Genomic DNA, 8,667 nt, shown 5'->3' on the forward strand with positions numbered 1-8,667 from the left:
TAGAAACACGGCTCAGCAGACAGTATCACACAGGAGAGGATTAGATACACAGCTCAGCAGATAGTATCACACAGGATAGGATTAGATACCCGGCTCAGCACACAGTATCACACAGGATAGGATTAGATACACGTTTCAGCACACAGTATCACACAGTATAGGATTAGATACACGGCTCAACAGACAGTATCACACAGGATAGGATTAGATACACGGCTCAGCAGACGGTATCACACAGGGTAGGATTAGATACACGGCTCAGCAGACGGTATCACACAGGATAGGATTAGATACACTGCTCAGCACACAGTATCACACAGTATAGGATTAGATGCTCGGCTCAGCACACAGTATCACACAGTATAGGATTAGATACACGGCTCAGCAGACAGTATCATACAGGAGAGGATTAGATACACGGCTCAGCAGACAGTATCACTCAGGATAGGATTAGATACACGGCTCAGCAGACGTATCACACAGGACAGGATTAGATACATGGCTCAGCAGACAGTATCACACAGGATAGGATTAGATACACGGCTCAGCAGACAGTATCACACAGGATAGGATTAGATACACGGCTCAGCAGACAGTATCACACAGGAGAGGGTTAGATACACGGCTCAGCAGACAGTATCACACAGTAGAGGGTTAGATACACGGCTTAGCAGACAGTATCACACAGGAGAGGATTAGATGCACGGCTCAGCAGACAGTATCACACAGGTTAGGTTTAGATACACGGCTCAGCAGACAGTATCACACAGGATAGGATTAGATACATGGCTCAGCAGACAGTATCACACAGGATAGGATTAGATACAGCTCAGCATACAGTATCACACAGGATAGGATTAGATACACGGCTCAGCAGACAGTATCACACAGGATAGGATTAGATACACGGCTCAGCAGACAGTATCACACAGGAGAGGGTTAGATACACGGCTCAGCAGACAGGATCACACAGGATAGGATTAGATACATGGCTCAGCAGACAGTATCACACAGGATAGGATTAGATACAGCTCAGCATACAGTATCACACAGGATAGGATTAGATACACGGCTCAGCAGACAGTATCACACAGGATAGGATTAGATACACGGCTCAGCAGACAGTATCACACAGGAGAGGGTTAGATACACGGCTCAACAGACAGTATCACACATGATAGGATTAGATACACGGCTCAGTAGACAGTATCACACAGGATAGGATTAGATACACGGCTCAGCAGACGGTATCACACTGGATAGGATTAGATAGACGGCTCAGCAGACAGTATCACACAGGATAGGATTAGATACACGGCTCAGCAGACAGTATCACACAGGATAGGATTAGATACACGGCTCATCAGACGGTATCACACAGGATAGGATTAGATACACGGCTCAGCAGACAGTATCACACAGGATAGGATTAGATACACGGCTCAGCAGACGTATCACACAGGACAGGATTAGATACCCGGCTCAGCACACAGTATCACACAGGATAGGATTAGATACACGTTTCAGCACACAGTATCACACAGTATAGGATTAGATACATGGCTCAACAGACAGTATCACACAGGATAGGATTAGATACACGGCTCAGCAGACGGTATCACACAGGGTAGGATTAGATACCCGGCTCAGCAGACGGTATCACACAGGATAGGATTAGATACACTGCTCAGCACACAGTATCACACAGTATAGGATTAGATGCTCGGCTCAGCACACAGTATCACACAGTATAGGATTAGATACACGGCTCAGCAGACAGTATCACACAGGATAGGATTAGATACACGGCTCAGCAGACGTATCACACAGGACAGGATTAGATACATGGCTCAGCAGACAGTATCACACAGGATAGGATTAGATACACGGCTCAGCAGACAGTATCACACAGGATAGGATTAGATACACGGCTCAGCAGACAGTATCACACAGGAGAGGGTTAGATACACGGCTCAGCAGACAGTATCACACAGTAGAGGGTTAGATACACGGCTCAGCAGACAGTATCACACAGGAGAGGATTAGATGCACGGCTCAGCAGACAGTATCACACAGGATAGGATTAGATACAGCTCAGCATACAGTATCACACAGGATAGGATTAGATACACGGCTCAGCAGACAGTATCACACAGGATAGGATTAGATACACGGCTCAGCAGACAGTATCACACAGGAGAGGGTTAGATACACGGCTCAGCAGACAGTATCACACAGGATAGGATTAGATACATGGCTCAGCAGACAGTATCACACAGGATAGGATTAGATACAGCTCAGCATACAGTATCACACAGGATAGGATTAGATACACGGCTCAGCAGACAGTATCACACAGGATAGGATTAGATACACGGCTCAGCAGACAGTATCATACAGGAGAGGGTTAGATACACGGCTCAACAGACAGTATCACACAGGATAGGATTAGATACACTGCTCAGCAGACAGTATCACACAGGAGAGGATTAGATACACGGCTCAGCAGACGGTATCACACTGGATAGGATTAGATAGACGGCTCAGCAGACAGTATCACACAGGATAGGATTAGATACACGGCTCAGCAGACAGTATCACACAGGATAGGATTAGATACACGGCTCATCAGACGGTATCACACAGGATAGGATTAGATACACGGCTCAGCAGACAGTATCACACAGGATAGGATTAGATACACGGCTCAGCAGACGTATCACACAGGACAGGATTAGATACATGGCTCAGAAGACAATATCACACAGGAGAGGATTAGATACACAGCTCAGCAGACGGTATCACACAGGATAGGATTACATACACAGCTCAGCAGACAGTATCACACAGGATAGGATTAGATACACGGCTCAGCAGACAGTATCAAACAGGAGAGGGTTAGATACACGGCTCAGCAGACAGTATCACACAGGATAGGATTAGATACACGGCTCATCAGACAGTATCACACAGGATAGGATTAGATACACGGCTCAGCAGACAGTATCACACAGGAGAGGGTTAGATACACGGCTCAGCAGACAGTATCACACAGGATAGGATTAGATACAGGCTCAGCAGACAGTATCACACAGGATAGGTTTAGATACACGGCTCAGCAGACAGTATCACACAGGATAGGATTAGATACATGGCTCAGCATACAGTATCACACAGGATAGGATTAGATACACGGCTCAGCAGAAAGTATCACACAGCATAGGATTAGATACACGGCTCAGCAGACAGTATCACACAGGAGAGGGTTAGATACACGGCTCAGCAGACAGTATCACACAGGATAGGTTTAGATACACGGCTCAGCAGACAGTATCACACAGGATAGGATTAGATACATGGCTCAGCAGACAGTATCACACAGGATAGGATTAGATACAGCTCAGCATACAGTATCACACAGGATAGGATTAGATACACGGCTCAGCAGACAGTATCACACAGGATAGGATTAGATACATGGCTCAGCAGACAGTATCACACAGTAGAGGGTTAGATACACGGCTCAGCAGAGAGTATCACACAGGATAGGATTAGATACACGGCTCAGCAGACAGTGTCACACAGCATAGGCTTAGATACACGGCTCAGCAGACAGTATCGCACAGGATAGGATTAGATACACGGCTCAGCAGACAGTATCGCACAGGATAGGATTAGATACACAGCTCAGCAAACGGTATCACACAGGATAGGATTAGATACATGGCTCAGCAGACATTATCACACAGGATAGGATTAGATACACAGCTCAGCAGACGGTATCACACAGGATAGGATTAGATACACGGCTCAGCAGACAGTATCACACAGGATAGGATTAGATACACAGCTCAGCAGACGGTATCACACAGGATAGGATTAGATACACGGCTCAGCAGACAGTATCACACAGGATAGGATTAGATACACTGCTCAGCAGACAGTATCACGCAGGATAGGATTAGATACATGGCTCAGCAGACAGTATCACACAGGAGAGGATTAGATACACGGCTCAGCAGACAGTATCACACAGGAGAGGATTAGATACACAGCTCAGCAGACAGTATCACACAGGAGAGGATTAGATACACAGCTCAGCAGACAGTATCACACAGGATAGGATTAGATACATGGCTCAGCAGACAGTATCACACAGGAGAGGATTTGATACACAGCTCAGCACACAGTATCACACAGGATAGGATTAGATACACGGCTCAGCAGACAGTTTCACACAGGAGAGGATTAGATACACAGCTCAGCAGACAGTATCACACAGCATAGGATTAGATACATGGCTCAGCAGACAGTATCACACAGGATAGAATTAGATACACGGCTCAGCAGACAGTATCACACAGCATAGGATTAGATACACAGCTCAGCAGACAGTATCACACAGCATAGGATTAGATACACGGCTCAACAGACAGTTTCACACAGGATAGAATTAGATACACGTTTCAGCACACAGTATCACACAGGAGAGGATTAGATACATGGCTCAACAGACAGTATCACACAGGATAGGATTAGATACACGGCTCAGCAGACGGTATCACACAGGGTAGGATTAGATACCCGGCTCAGCAGACGGTATCACACAGGATAGGATTAGATACACTGCTCAGCACACAGTATCACACAGTATAGGATTAGATGCTCGGCTCAGCACACAGTATCACACAGTATAGGATTAGATACACGGCTCAGCAGACAGTATCACACAGGATAGGATTAGATACACGGCTCAGCAGACGTATCACACAGGACAGGATTAGATACATGGCTCAGCAGACAGTATCACACAGGATAGGATTAGATACACGGCTCAGCAGACAGTATCACACAGGATAGGATTAGATACACGGCTCAGCAGACAGTATCACACAGGAGAGGGTTAGATACACGGCTCAGCAGACAGTATCACACAGTAGAGGGTTAGATACACGGCTCAGCAGACAGTATCACACAGGAGAGGATTAGATGCACGGCTCAGCAGACAGTATCACACAGGATAGGATTAGATACAGCTCAGCATACAGTATCACACAGGATAGGATTAGATACACGGCTCAGCAGACAGTATCACACAGGATAGGATTAGATACACGGCTCAGCAGACAGTATCACACAGGAGAGGGTTAGATACACGGCTCAGCAGACAGTATCACACAGGATAGGATTAGATACATGGCTCAGCAGACAGTATCACACAGGATAGGATTAGATACAGCTCAGCATACAGTATCACACAGGATAGGATTAGATACACGGCTCAGCAGACAGTATCACACAGGATAGGATTAGATACACGGCTCAGCAGACAGTATCATACAGGAGAGGGTTAGATACACGGCTCAACAGACAGTATCACACAGGATAGGATTAGATACACTGCTCAGCAGACAGTATCACACAGGAGAGGATTAGATACACGGCTCAGCAGACGGTATCACACTGGATAGGATTAGATAGACGGCTCAGCAGACAGTATCACACAGGATAGGATTAGATACACGGCTCAGCAGACAGTATCACACAGGATAGGATTAGATACACGGCTCATCAGACGGTATCACACAGGATAGGATTAGATACACGGCTCAGCAGACAGTATCACACAGGATAGGATTAGATACACGGCTCAGCAGACGTATCACACAGGACAGGATTAGATACATGGCTCAGAAGACAATATCACACAGGAGAGGATTAGATACACAGCTCAGCAGACGGTATCACACAGGATAGGATTACATACACAGCTCAGCAGACAGTATCACACAGGATAGGATTAGATACACGGCTCAGCAGACAGTATCAAACAGGAGAGGGTTAGATACACGGCTCAGCAGACAGTATCACACAGGATAGGATTAGATACACGGCTCATCAGACAGTATCACACAGGATAGGATTAGATACACGGCTCAGCAGACAGTATCACACAGGAGAGGGTTAGATACACGGCTCAGCAGACAGTATCACACAGGATAGGATTAGATACAGGCTCAGCAGACAGTATCACACAGGATAGGTTTAGATACACGGCTCAGCAGACAGTATCACACAGGATAGGATTAGATACATGGCTCAGCATACAGTATCACACAGGATAGGATTAGATACACGGCTCAGCAGAAAGTATCACACAGCATAGGATTAGATACACGGCTCAGCAGACAGTATCACACAGGAGAGGGTTAGATACACGGCTCAGCAGACAGTATCACACAGGATAGGTTTAGATACACGGCTCAGCAGACAGTATCACACAGGATAGGATTAGATACATGGCTCAGCAGACAGTATCACACAGGATAGGATTAGATACAGCTCAGCATACAGTATCACACAGGATAGGATTAGATACACGGCTCAGCAGACAGTATCACACAGGATAGGATTAGATACATGGCTCAGCAGACAGTATCACACAGTAGAGGGTTAGATACACGGCTCAGCAGAGAGTATCACACAGGATAGGATTAGATACACGGCTCAGCAGACAGTGTCACACAGCATAGGCTTAGATACACGGCTCAGCAGACAGTATCGCACAGGATAGGATTAGATACACGGCTCAGCAGACAGTATCGCACAGGATAGGATTAGATACACAGCTCAGCAAACGGTATCACACAGGATAGGATTAGATACATGGCTCAGCAGACATTATCACACAGGATAGGATTAGATACACAGCTCAGCAGACGGTATCACACAGGATAGGATTAGATACACGGCTCAGCAGACAGTATCACACAGGATAGGATTAGATACACAGCTCAGCAGACGGTATCACACAGGATAGGATTAGATACACGGCTCAGCAGACAGTATCACACAGGATAGGATTAGATACACTGCTCAGCAGACAGTATCACGCAGGATAGGATTAGATACATGGCTCAGCAGACAGTATCACACAGGAGAGGATTAGATACACGGCTCAGCAGACAGTATCACACAGGAGAGGATTAGATACACAGCTCAGCAGACAGTATCACACAGGAGAGGATTAGATACACAGCTCAGCAGACAGTATCACACAGGATAGGATTAGATACATGGCTCAGCAGACAGTATCACACAGGAGAGGATTTGATACACAGCTCAGCACACAGTATCACACAGGATAGGATTAGATACACGGCTCAGCAGACAGTTTCACACAGGAGAGGATTAGATACACAGCTCAGCAGACAGTATCACACAGCATAGGATTAGATACATGGCTCAGCAGACAGTATCACACAGGATAGAATTAGATACACGGCTCAGCAGACAGTATCACACAGCATAGGATTAGATACACAGCTCAGCAGACAGTATCACACAGCATAGGATTAGATACACGGCTCAACAGACAGTTTCACACAGGATAGAATTAGATACACGGCTCAGCAGACAGTATCACACAGGAGAGGGTTAGATACACGGCTCAACAGACAGTATCACACAGGATAGGATTAGATACACGGCTCAGTAGACGGTATCACACAGGATATGATTAGATACATGGCTCAGCAGACAGTATCACTCAGGATAGGATTAGATACACGGCTCAGCAGACGGTATCACACTGGATAGGATTAGATACACGGCTCAGCAGACAGTATCACACAGGAGAGGGTTAGATACACGGCTCAGCAGACAGTATCCCACAGGAGAGGGTTAGATACACGGCTCAGCAGACAGTATCACACAGGATAGGATTAGATACACGGCTCAGCAGACAGTATCACACAGGATAGGATTAGATACACGGCTCAGCAGACAGTATCACACAGGATAGGATTAGATACACGGCTCAGCAGATAGTATCACACAGCATATGATTAGATACACGGCTCAGCAGACAGTATCACACAGCATAGGATTAGATACATGGCTCAGCAGACAGTATCACACAGGATAGGATTAGATACACGGCTCAGCAGACAGTATCACACAGGATAGAATTAGATACACGGCTCAGCAGACAGTATCACACAGGAGAGGGTTAGATACACGGCTCAACAGACAGTATCACACAGGATATAATTAGATACACGGCTCAGTAGACGGTATCACACAGGATATGATTAGATACACGGCTCAGCAGACAGTATCACTCAGGATAGGATTAGATACACGGCTCAGCAGACAGTATCACTCAGGATAGGATTAGATACACGGCTCAGCAGACGGTATCACACTGGATAGGATTAGATACACGGCTCAGCAGACAGTATCACACAGGAGAGGGTTAGATACACGGCTCAGCAGACAGTATCACACAGGATAGGATTAGATACACGGCTCAGCAGACAGTATCACACAGGATAGGATTAGATACACGGCTCAGCAGACAGTATCACACAGCATAGGATTAGATACACGGCTCAGCAGACAGTATCACACAGGATAGGATTAGATACACGGCTCAGCAGACAGTATCACACAGAATAGGATTAGATACATGGCTCAGCAGACGGTATCACACAGGATAGGATTAGATACACTGATCAGCAGACAGTATCACACAGGATAGGATTAGATACACAGCTCAGCATACGGTATCACACAGGATAGGATTAGATACACGGCTCAGCAGACAATATCACACAGGATAGGATTAGAAACACGGCTCAGCAGACAGTATCACACAGGAGAGGA

Source organism: Phyllobates terribilis, unplaced genomic scaffold (genome assembly GCF_046119375.1).
Source record: "Phyllobates terribilis strain yellow unplaced genomic scaffold, ASM4611937v1 Scaffold_525__1_contigs__length_1214945, whole genome shotgun sequence".
NCBI classification, from domain to species: domain Eukaryota; kingdom Metazoa; phylum Chordata; class Amphibia; order Anura; family Dendrobatidae; genus Phyllobates; species Phyllobates terribilis.